The sequence below is a fragment of the Oncorhynchus clarkii genome, chromosome 28 (genome assembly GCF_045791955.1).
Source record: "Oncorhynchus clarkii lewisi isolate Uvic-CL-2024 chromosome 28, UVic_Ocla_1.0, whole genome shotgun sequence".
NCBI classification, from domain to species: Eukaryota; Metazoa; Chordata; class Actinopteri; order Salmoniformes; family Salmonidae; genus Oncorhynchus; species Oncorhynchus clarkii.
The window spans coordinates 36931356-36944459 of record NC_092174.1 but is presented as its reverse complement, the minus strand read 5'-3'; the positions used below and the strand labels follow the sequence as shown (position 1 = coordinate 36944459).

The following is a 13104-nucleotide window of genomic DNA, read 5'->3' as shown; positions in this document are numbered from 1 at the left end:
CCCCAGTCTACATGGATTGTCCATGTCTGAAACAGTGTCTGTCTGCCCCAGTCTACATGGATTGTCCATGTCTGAAACAGTGTCTGTCCCAGTCTACATGGATTGTCCATGTCTGAACCAGTGTCTGCCCCAGTCTACATGGATTTTCCATGTCTGAAACAGTGTCTGCCCCAGTCTACATGGATTGTCCATGTCTGAACCAGTGTCTGCCCCAGTATACATGGATTGTCCATGTCTGAACCAGTGTCTGTCTGCCCCAGTCTACATGGATTGTCCATGTCTGAAACAGTGTCTGTCTGCCCCAGTCTACATGGATTGTCCATGTCTGGAACAGTGTCTGCCCCAGTCTACATGGATTGTCCATGTCTGAACCAGTGTCTGTCTGCCCCAGTCTACATGGATTGTCCATGTCTGAAACAGTGTCTGCCCCAGTCTACATGGATTGTCCATGTCTGAAACAGTGTCTGTCTGCCCCAGTCTACATGGATTGTCCATGTCTGAAACAGTGTCTGCCCCAGTCTACATGAGTTGTCCATGTCTGAAACAGTGTCTGTCTGCCCCAGTATACATGGATTGTCCATGTCTGAAACAGTGTCTGCCCCAGTCTACATGGATTGTCCATGTCTGAAACAGTGTCTGCCCCAGTCTACATGGATTGTCCATGTCTGAACCAGTGTCTGTCTGCCCCAGTCTACATGGATTGTCCATGTCTGAACCAGTGTCTGTCTGCCCCAGTCTACATGGATTGTCCATGTCTGAAACAGTGTCTGTCTGCCCCAGTCTACATGGATTGTCCATGTCTGAAACAGTGTATGTCCCAGTCTACATGGATTGTCCATGTCTGAAACAGTGTCTGCCCCAGTCTACATGGATTGTCCATGTCTGAACCAGTGTCTGCCCCAGTCTACATGGATTGTCCATGTCTGAAACAGTGTCTGTCTGCCCCAGTCTACATGGATTGTCCATGTCCCCAGCCTACATGGATTGTCCTTGTCTGAAACAGTGTCTGCCCCAGTATACATTGATTGTCCATGTCTGAAACAGTGTCTGCCCCAGTCTACATGGATTGTCCTTGTCTGAAACAGTGTCTGTCTGCCCCAGTCTACATGGATTGTCCATGTCTGAAACAGTGTCTGCCCCAGTCTACATGGATTGTCCATGTCTGAAACAGTGTCTGTCCCAGTCTACATGGATTGTCCATGTCTGAAACAGTGTCTGCCCCAAACAGTGTCTGCTGAGCCTCACGATTAAGTCCAACCCCTCTGCCCTCAGGTTGCTACTGGTACTCAGTCATCATACAGTATGTCATATCGGTCCCCAATAATGTTATGTTGTAAAGTACACATGTTGACATTCTCCCATGCAGAAGTTGTGTTTGGTTGTTTGGTGCCTTTGCACGAAACACATCTCTATCCCTATCCTGCAAGCTTATATTTTTCCCACTTAGAGAGGAATTTAGGATCTGACTTAGATTTCTCTCTTTGTTGCAATGCATGAAATGTGACTCCAACTAGACATTTTTTTGTATTGATATTGTGCTTTCATGTCCTTATGGAATCTAGTCTATTGCATTTGGATATTGGTTTCTGGTCAAAATGCGTAGATCTGAATTGAGATCTTGTTTTAAACTGGGCGTGGCTGTCTTTTATGATCGATCATTATGACTGTTACTATTCCTTATTCGAAATGAACGTGAACACACCAGGAAGTGATGTTAGCCTAATGGACATTGTGCAGTGCAGACAAGTCATAGGGCCATAACATTGCAAAAGCCAGACAGGAGACATGTGTCTCTGAGTGTGTTTGTGATTGTGTCTGTGCGTTTTCCCAGAGGTGTCATTTTGGGGGTCCTAGCTGACTGCTCTTCCTCTAAACACCCCCATCCCAGACATAGAGGTCAGGGGTAGGGGGAGCCCAGACACACACACACAGGCTGTGTGTGCTGACCTGTGTCTATGTGCAGTCTATTGCAGACTGAGGGGACAGACACACGCTAACCGCAGAACTGACGGTAGGAGATGGGAGAGAAACACATGGACAGTGTGTTTCTTATGATCATCACTACTTTCATTACCCACTGCACATACACACACATACAGCATCATCACCCTGCCATTGCAGTAGCCTGTATCAGCACCACTATACTCCACCAGCATTCTGGACTGACAGCAATAGTATCTTACTGCATTTCTGTGTTCAAATAAATCGAATCAAATCTAAATTAATTTGTCACATGTGCCGAATACAACAGGTCATTTTGGGGGACAGGTCATTTTGGGGGTCCTTGCCGTGAAATGCTCACTTACAAGCCCTTAACCAACAATGCAGTTTTAAGAAAATTGAATTTAGAAAATATTTACTATATAAATTAAGGTAAAATATAGATTTTATTTTTTTATTGTCCACAGAGTGGTTTCAATAGTATTTTAACAGCATTGAACAATTGAAAGACCCACATATGATCTAACTCATTGTCTTTCTGTGTCCTTACAGACGAAGGAAGGCGCTGGATTGGACCAACCGGATCACAAGACCTTGTGGAGCTCTCCCATTGGTTCACACAAGAAAAGAGCGGGAAAAATACTCCTTTTACTTCAAGCTTTCTATGAAGATTCATGGAATGTTGCATAACATGGACATCTAAAACGGGACAAAATCACAATACAGAAATTGCCTCTTCAATATTGCTATTTAATTTTTATGTACACTCACCTACGTTTATCATAGCTGACTGTTGCTTTCTGTTCTCTGAAACCATTCTATTTTTTTATTGTTGCAATGATCACATATAATTAGTTTCGTTTTTTAAAGATTTTTTTCTGAAAAAAATCAGTGTGTATGTATAATATCTAATTGATGCCGAGTACAGTAATAATAGAACAGAGAAATATATCAATAAAACTGCTTTGTTTTCTGAAAGCATTTTGAATCTTTTTTTTTTTTTATATATGTCAAATAATGTTTTGACTCGTGGCTTTAGTTAATTATCACCTCCAAAGAGGTATATTTGTAATTTAGCAAAGAAAACCACCTCTGTTTTGAATTCAAATTCCACTTCACATATCACATGCAATAGAATAAATATAGTAATCAGAGACTTTAACACCCAGTAGAACCCAGCTTCATAAATGAATACAGAATCTCAATAGATGAAAGGAATAGTCAAATCTCTATGGAGCTGACTCTGCCAGTCCAGCAGGCATTGCTGGCATTACCCAATACCAGTGGTGTAAAGTACTTTAGTAAAAAATACTTTAAAGCACTACTTAAGTCGTTTTTTGGGGTACCTGTACATTACTTTAAATGTTTTGACAACTCTGACTTTTACTCCACTACATTCCTAAAAAAAATAATGTACTTCTTACTCCTGACATTTTCCCTGACACACAAAAGTACTCCTTACATGTTTAATGCTTAGCAGGACAGGAAAATTGTCTAATTCACTTATCAAGAGAACATCCCTGGCCACCCCTACTGCCTCTGATCTGGCAGACTCACTAAACACAAATGCTTCGTTTGTAAATTATGTCTGACTGTTGAAGTGTGCCCTTGGCTATCCGTAAATTTTAAAAATAAGAAAATTGTGCCTTCTGGGTTGCATAATATACGGAATCTAAAATGATTTATACTTTTACTTCCGATACTTAAGTATATTTTAGCGATTACATTTACTGTTGACACTTGAGTATATTTAAAACCAAGTACTTCTTAGACTTTTACTCAAGTAGTATTTTACCCCGTGACTTTCACTCTAACTTGAGTCATTTTCTGTTAAGGCATCTTTACTTTTGGGTACTTTTTGGGTACTTTTTCCACCACTGCCCAGTACCCCCCGCCCCCAGTGAATTTAAAGCTGTTTATTATGAACAAAGCTGGTTGATGAATATATTCCACTGTGACTGAAAACGGTCTGAACGTTTTTATTGGATTCAAGAACTCGTTAATTTAAAGCTATAAAGATTTTATTACTGTAAAGCCTGCCTGGTTTTTCATACTGTATGTAGGCTACTATATGGAGATAAGGAGTTAAAAATCAATGGCAATTCAAGGATTTCAATTTGCGATTGGTGTACAGGCCTATTCGTTTTGGAAAGTGTAGTTGTAAATTTTAGGCTACACATTCATTTACCAACAACGCTGGGGGGGGGGGGGGGGGGGTCATGTACAATAAATTATATCTAAAGTCCTATTTAATTTTTGGTTTAAAAGTGTAGACCTAGGCTGTACGCTACAGGTTATACGCCAACATTGTACGCATAGAAAAGGCACACAAAAGCCATGTAGACATTGGTGTAAATTACTGAGGTATAATAAGGTGTAAATTACTGAGGTATAAGAAGGTGTAAATTGCTGAGGTATAATGTGTAAATTACTGAGGTATAATAAGAAGGTGTAAATTACTGAGGTATAATAAGAAGGTGTAAATTACTGAGGTATAATAAGAAGGTGTAAATTACTGAGGTATAATAAGAAGGTGTAAATTACTGAGGTATAATAAGAAGGTGTAAATTACTGAGGTATAATAAGAAGGTGTAAATGGAGATTTTTTTTTTATTATTATGCCATCTAAATAATCTGTAAGATGTGTAGAAAATATTCGTACAATGTTCTAACAATTGTAGTAAGTTGTTATAACCCCTTGATGTTAACAACGCCAATCATCCTAAAACTGGCGTTAATAATTATGTAGGCTAATAACAAAGTTTAGCCTAATGTAACATTAACTTTTTGTTCACCCTAAATCTTTTTTTCGATTGATATCTAAACAAGAAAGTATATAAAAATGAATACAGGTTGCAGTTTGAATGTTTTTTAAGCTCTTGAAAATGTTTAGACATCGAAGTTTTATTTTAAATAGTGCTAAATAAATAAATTAATTATAGGCTGGCTGTATTATGCTCCCATAAAGGATCACATGCATTTTAACATTGTCTTAATTTTTCATATTTTTCAGCAGCAAAATTTCATATGCAACAAATATCTAAATAATCAATACAATTGCAGCATATAAAACAAAACGTTTTTCTTTATCGAATACGTTTATTAAAAACGATAAATGACTTTAAATGCTAAGGAGAAATATCTGAGAGTATATAGTTATTGTCTAAATAACTAAATAAATGTCTATGGGAGCAAGAAACAGAAAGCCAAATTTAAGGGATTTTTTAGATATCTTGACGTTTACTGAAAGCACATAATTCATATTCCAAACTCCTATGTAGTTCTCTAGCCACTAATAATAGTGTGTGTTGACCATACACATCCTCCTACTGTACATGCATATATCCTCCTCTCTACTGTTTGTCCAACGCAAACATCCATCTAATACATTAGCCTCATTATTATAAGGCCAACACCAAATACAGAGCTTTCCCACGTCAATACAAACTAGTGTGGCCAATTACATCTGGCTGCTAAAGGAGGCATGTTGAATTTTTGTTGTAAATTAAAGTCATTGAATAGCCTACAAATGTTGCTCTCAGAAACACAAGTATATCAAATAAAAACATATTTAAAAAAGTACTGCGCATAATAACATTTTCACATTTTGCTTGGATGTCTTATGATATAAAAATGAAAGAATGAAAATGCTCTTCGTTTTAATTGAATAATTAAACATTTACTTTACCTTGATATATAGAAAACACTGATTTATTTCCATGTTTTAATCCCATTCGACTTGGTCTCTCCCACTGGTGGAATCTGCTGGTGGACTCTTCCATCCAGCCCCGCAGTAGTTCCGTTATGTGTGAGCTCCGATACATCAAGAAGCCAATGAGGAGCCCTGTGTGACTCTTTACTTTGGTGTGTCTAATTAACATAATTACCATAACGACAGTAATGGGTCTTTTAATGTGGAGTAATTATGTATAAAACATTTCACATCCAATACAGTATTCTGTGCACGGTGATGGTTCTGTAGGAATGTTGTTCTACTCAATATGTTATGTTGCATATGTTATTGACCTGATTATTGCGCATCAAGGGATAAATAAAGTGTTTTTGTATTGTAGTGATGCAAGATGCAAGATAATAAAAGCAGTAAAGTCCAACTTTACTCACCTGACAGATTCGGATACAATTTTATCATCATCTATCATGCTTGTTGCAGCCTATTCCGGCACACTGAAAAGCATCAGTTAATGAGAGCTAGGGTAAATACATGTATTTCTCACCAATTTACTTCAGTGTATGGATGTAGGTATCAGGGACATTTCTATGATTTTAAGACATTATGGGGCTTAGCCCAATGCCAGTAGGGGGTTCCGGGGGCATTCTCCCCCAGCAAAACAAGTTACAAATTTCAACTGATAAATTCATGATTTTGGTGCACTTTTTTATTAAGAGATTAGAACATTGAGAGATTAGATATTTTTTTAGGTAATTTACACTTTCCCACCTGCCACAGCAGACACTGCCTGTACTCAATTACAGTTGCTAATGTGGGTCTCTCTACTCTGGAACAAATACATCTATACTGTATTGTCAAAAAGCCACTCAACTTCAAACAGACTGCTGTGATTTGATGTGGGTGTTACTGTGTGTGTTCGCAGGTTGGAAGAGTTGGCCAAATTGTTTAGCAAATTAGCTTCAGCGGGCTGCTTTGCGGCCTATCTCTGGGGCTTGTTAGGGACCGTCAATAAATCACACAATGTAAATTAAACAATATTTTCATGTTGTACATATTTTAGTTCTCATTATATGCTTACAATATTTATATTTTAATTTCTACAATGTATATTTTGTTTGAGGTTTTTAAGTCATTTTAAGCTATTGGAATTTTCATGATTGTCCCTAATTAGCCCCACAGGGATATCCAATGTCAAGCCAAATTTACCACAGGGATTACAACTGGGTCGTGTGGAGCTGCATCCTGAATTGATGATTACTTGTGTGCTGTCAGCTGTCAGCAGGATTGAAACAAACCCAACGTTCATTTACGTTGTGATGCAGTCATGACCACAAGTCTCACAAAACTCAGTTTTGAACGACTGTTGTCAATTTTCACAGTATAATACATTTTTGACTTATATTGTTGCCAAGAGCAACACAACTCCAAACATGACAGATAAGAACTTACATAGCCCCATATGAATATAAAGAGACATGAACCCCAAAAAATGTACCTTTAGAATGGAATATGTTTTAAGACCCCTGATTAATTTCATTTCGTTAATGTGAGATCTTTAGATAACATAACATTTGAGAACACATAACTTAAAGGGCCTATATGTTTTCAATGTTTTGTTCACCTACAATCTAACCGCAAAGGTGGCCATCTTTCCCCCTGTTTTTCTGGCTTCCCTACCCCTTCTAAGTTCGCGTTTGTTTATTCATCACATACACACGATATACACAGAGTACACAGTGAAATGAATTGCTCACTTGCAGATTAACCTCTCAACAATGTAACCACAATATAAAAAGTAAGTAGCTATGTGAATAAAAATAGTCAAAAATAAAAGCTCAATTAAATAATTTTATAAATTTTATAATGGGCTTTTTTGATATAGTTATATAACCTATTTGGAAATAACAGACATGAGCCAAGCATATTTACCTGTAGCATAGAATAGGTTATAACACCATGATTCATTTCATTTGGTCAGTTCTACCACCTCAACATTGCTCATCTTAAAACAGGGTTAAATATAATGTTGTAGTAAAGCTTCAGTGTCACTGTCAGAAGATATGTGCTTCAGTCAAAAAAAGGTTCTCTCATCTCTTCGGTATCAGCTAGCTAGCCAGCCAGTAGCTACCGAAGTGACTAGGAGCCAGTAGCTACCGAAGTGACTAGCCAGCCAGTAGCTACCGAAGTGACTAGGAGCCAGTAGCTACCGAAGTGACTAGGAGCCAGTAGCTACCGAAGTGACTAGGAGCCAGTAGCTACCGAAGTGACTAGCCAGCCAGTAGCTACCGAAGTGACTAGGAGCCAGTAGCTACCGAAGTGACTAGGAGCCAGTAGCTACCGAAGTGACTAGGAGCCAGTAGCTACCGAAGTGACTAGCCAGCCAGTAGCTACCGAAGTGACTAGGAGCCAGTAGCTACCGAAGTGACTAGGAGCCAGTAGCTACCGAAGTGACTAGCCAGCCAGTAGCTACCGAAGTGACTAGGAGCCAGTAGCTACCGAAGTGACTAGGAGCCAGTAGCTACCGAAGTGACTAGGAGCCAGTAGCTACCGAAGTGACTAGGAGCCAGTAGCTACCGAAGTGACTAGGAGCCAGTAGCTACCGAAGTGACTAGGAGCCAGTAGCTACCGAAGTGACTAGCCAGCCAGTAGCTACCGAAGTGACTAGGAGCCAGTAGCTACCGAAGTGACTAGGAGCCAGTAGCTACCGAAGTGACTAGCCAGCCAGTAGCTACCGAAGTGACTAGCCAGCCAGTAGCTACCAAAGTGACTAGCCAGCCAAGCTAACTACAGAAATGAAACCAACCAAATACACTTGCTGGAAATAAACACTTTTCCTAATATCATGACTTATATCAAATGTGCATGTGCCAAATACAACAGGTAGACCTTACAGTGCTTACTAACAAGTCCTTAACCAACAATGCTTTAAGAAGTTAAGAAAAACTTGTTCAGTAAAAAATAGATATGTAAAAAAAATATATAATAATAAAAGTAAATAATTAAACAGCAGCAGTAAAATAACAATAGCAAGGCTATATATAGGGGGTAGCAGTTCAGAGTCAATGTGCAGCAGCTCCGTAGACAAGCACCATGGTCTTGTAGTGGATATGAGCTTCGACTGGAAGCCAGTGGAGTGTGAGGAGGAGCGGGGTGACATGGGGGAACTTGGGAAGGTTGAACACCAGGCGGGCTTCAGCTTTCTGGATAAGTTGAAGGGGTTTGATGGCACAAGCGGGGAGCCCAGCCAACATCGAGTTGCTGTAGTTCAGACGGGAGATCACAAGTGCCTGGATTAGAACCTGCACCGCAGCAGCCAATCACAGGCGTGAAAGAGTGGCTTTTATTGCCACTCTTTCGGAAGAAGTTCATAATATCTAGACTGACTGAGTGACAGGCGTTCTGCTGAGTGATGACTAGACCCACATGGAATCCGTGCTCATAGAATTCCTACGAAAATCTGCAGAATTTCAAATAGAATGCATAGGATTCCAAAGCTAAAAATAAGTTGCCTCTGAAAGCAAAGTTAAGCTAAGTGATGACATTGACATCTAACCGGTGCTGTAGGGGTGGAGGAGGGGTCAAGGGAAGCCCGGGCTCTGGCTGGGCCACTCAAGGACATTCAGAGACTTGTCCCGAAGCCACTCCTGCAATGTCTTGGCTGTGTGCTTAGGGTCGCTGTCCTGTTGGAAAGTGAACCTTCGCCCCCAGTCTGAGGTCCTGAGCGCTCTGGAGCAAGTTTTCATCAATAATCTCTCTGTACTTTGCTCCGTTCATCTTTCCTTCGAGCCTGACTAGTCTCCCAGTCCATGCCTCTGAAAAACATCCCTACAGAATGATGTCACCACCAAGCTTCACCGTAGGGATGGTGCCAGGTTTCCTCCACCGTACATCTGCATTGCTTGCTGTTTGGGGTTTTAGGGTGGGTTTCTGTACAGCACTTTGTGACATTGGCTGATATAAAAAGGGCTTTATAAATACATTTGATTGATTGATTGATTGATTGATGTGACGCTTGACATTCAGTCCAAAGAGTTTAATCTTGGTTTCATCAGACCAGTGAATCTTGTTTCTCATGGTCTGAAAGTCCTTTAGGTGCCTTTTGGAAAACTCCAAGCATGTGCCTTTTACCGAGGAGCTGCTTCCGTCTGGCCACTCTACCATAAAGGCCTGATTGGTGGAGTGCTACAGAGATGGTTGTCCTTCTGGAAGGTTCTCCCATCTCTACAGAGGAACTCTGTCAGCGTGACCATCAGGTTCTTGGTCACCTCCCTGACCAAGGCCCTTCTCCCCTGATTGCTCAGTTTGGCCTGGAGGCCAGCTCTAGGAAGTCTTGGTGGTTCCAAACATCTTCCATTTAAGAATGGAGGCCACTGTGTTCTTGGGGATCTTCAATACAGGAGAAATGTTTTGGTGCCCTTTCCATATCTGTGCCTCGACACAATCCTGTCTCGGAGATCAACAGACAATTCCTTCGACCTCATGGCTTGGTTTTAGACAGGTGTGTGCCTTTCCAAATCATGTCCAATCAATTGAATTTACCACAAGTGGACTCCAATCAAGTTGTAGAAACATCTCAAGGATGATCAATGGAAACAGGATGCACCTGAGCTCAATTTCGAGTCTCATTGCAAAAGGTCTGAATACTTACGTAAATAAAGCATCTGTATTTATTTTTAATACATTTAAAAAAAAACTGCTTTTGCTTTGTCATTGTGGGGTATTGTGTGTAGATGTTATTTTATTCTTATTTAATCCATTTTAGAATAAGGCTGTAAAGTAACAAAATGTGTGGAAAGAATCAAGGTGTCTGAACACTTTCCGAATGGAGTGTACGTGTTAGAATGATACAAGATATGAAAGAGTAAGTGAAAAGTGCCTAGCGCTTAAGAGCATTGGGCTAGTAACCGAAAGATTGCAGGATCTAATCCCTGAACTGACTTGGTGAAAAATAAATACAAATCTGTCGATGTGCCCTTGAGCAAGGCAGTTAACGCTAATTGCTCCTGTACTGGGTGGGTTTCCACCGAACTACAAGAGGCTACTTGAGTCTAAGGAGTGGACCAAGCTGTAGTAAGTTAGCTGCTGTGCCTTGCCCGATCTCTGTCAAGGTCAAGTTCAAGGCAGGACCAACGAAGCACAGAGACAAACCCTATAATAGTGTTGCACTGCCGTCTACTGGCGTTTTACAGAAGGTTCCATTTTGAACTTGAGTTGCTCTGGGTATGATGAACCCGAGAGGGATCGTGCCAGTTCAGTAGTCATGTAGCACTCTAGTGGCCACTCCTGTTCATGTCATGCTTTCATCCTACTTGAAACATGTACAAAATATTTGTACAACATTGTAAGTCTTACATCAGAACCTTTTAAAGAGAAATAAAATATATATTTTTGTACTTTAGCAGTTATAACAAGCATCAGTAGTAGTAGGGAATGTCAACATCCAGCTTTATTTAAGAGAATTTCATGTTCTTCATAGAAACACCATCACTAAAAGACTGAACTCAGATCATATGCATTAGTTTCATATACATTCTGTTGGCACAAATCATTACAATTTACAAAACAGTCTTATGTTCATCAATGCATTAAAAAAAAACAGTCACATGCATGAATACTGTTTGCAGGTCTGTGAGTACTGTCTCAGCAAGAGATGGTCTAAAAATATTTTTGCTTACATTTTTTAAATCTGCATTAGGTACATATAAATCACTCCTGACTCATAAAAAGCACACACACATCTTTCAGAATCGAGTTTTCACTTGCATTGTGAATCTGTTTTTATTATTCAGTCTTGCTGTAGGCCACATCAAACGCAATCACAAAAACAACTTGTGCATTCATTTGATAAAATCTGAACTCAGAAAACAATTCAAACCCATGGCGCTTGGGCATTGCCTGACTGTTTAAGGGGTTTCTGGTTCATTGATCATCTCTTCAATGCAACCGTTTTGAAGGTGCTAATAGGATACATTAGTGTACTTTTTAGGACACCCCCACCCCCCCCAATGGGGAATCCACAAGTAGCAAAAGAGTTAGAGAGATCATTTGTAATTGTGTTAGGTACTCAATTGTGGGTACAACGCCAGAGGATGATCCTGGATGAATACCTCCTTCGTATTGGAGCAGGGCCAGAAGCTCTACATTCATATTTAGAAGTTTGACCCCTGAACTCCAAAGCTACTCATCAATTTTCCTCCTCTATTTTATTATAAACATCTGATATATGAAAAACACAGAGGCCCGAGGAGAAAAATTAAGCAACCCACAAAAAGTTAGTGAAGTATTATATCAGTCATTGTAAAACAGTTACTACTCCTCTCTTAGGCACTTAAAATAATCAGTAACAAGAGCTGGGACTTAGTCACATATCACATTTTGCAACCAAGCGCACTAACTATAATAGAGCACAGCACACACAACAAAACCTCAAAGTCGGTCTGGGTTAGGCTGAAAGGTAGGACGATGATGTTGTCCATGCACACAGATCTAGGGTCAGTTTTACGTTAGCTCCCGCTCAAAATTATGGTTAGGATTTGAGGAAGTTATGCTGATCCTGGATCTGTGCCTAAGGGCCAACTTGAACCGAGAGCAGGCAGACAGTAGCTGTAGAAGGTATACAGGACACCAGTGCAACCAACTGTGTTGTGAAGAGACTAAGAGAGTGCAAGCATCACAGAACACCACAACCAGAAAAACTGTACAGAGTAGAGGAGGGCAGTCTGTCTCATTTTATAGGAGGGGTTTCCTTTTATGGGGTCCCTGTGGAATAGCGCTCCCCAATCCAGGTACTGGAGGGTCCCTGTGGAATAGCGCTCCCCAATCCAGGTACTGGAGGGTCCCTGTGGAATAGCGCTCCCCAATCCAGGTACTGGAGGGTCCCTGTGGAATAGCGCTCCCCAATCCAGGTACTGGAGGGGCACTGTGGAATTAGCGCTCCCCAATCCAGGTACTGGAGGGGCACTGTAGAATAGCGCTCCCCAATCCAGGTACTGGAGGGGCACTGTGCAAGCTGGCTGTCACTCAAACAGGTCTCTGAGTGGACTACTAGGAGGCATGTGCTTTATCATAACTTGCACTGAATGATATCCCCTGAACGTTATGAGGTGCGTTTATTTTAATAATAGTGCTGCAACGACTAATAAGATGCAGATGTCTATCTGGATAAATCCTATTTAAAAAAAAATCATATTTCTGTACAGAAATGATAGCCAGCACGCATAGTGGTCCTATAGAAGCAGAATCAGGGAGTGCTGGGGCTACTCAGAGCAGCAAACATCTCCCCCAACTCTACGTCACCCCCCCCCCCCCCCCCCAAGTCACCCCTCCCCGTCACCCCTCCCCTCCCCCGGCCCCACGTCACCCCTCCCCTCCCCCACGTCACCCCTCCCCTCTCCCGGCACCACGTCACTCCCTGTCCCCGTCACCCCTCCCCTCTCCCGGCACCACGTCACCCCCCCCTCCCGGCACCACGT

The 13104-nt window shown here is 40.9% G+C and overlaps 1 long non-coding RNA gene across 1 annotated transcript in view; it reads left to right on the top strand.

Annotated features, from left to right (window-relative positions):
* LOC139387284 (uncharacterized) overlaps positions 1-2910 on the top strand; it is a 46349-nt gene extending 43439 nt beyond the window's left edge. Inside the window, exon 3 of the long non-coding RNA XR_011629150.1 lies at positions 2494-2910. This is a non-coding gene — a long non-coding RNA (uncharacterized lncRNA). The remainder of the gene's footprint in view (positions 1-2493) is intronic.
* The last annotated feature ends 10194 nt before the right edge of the window (positions 2911-13104 follow it).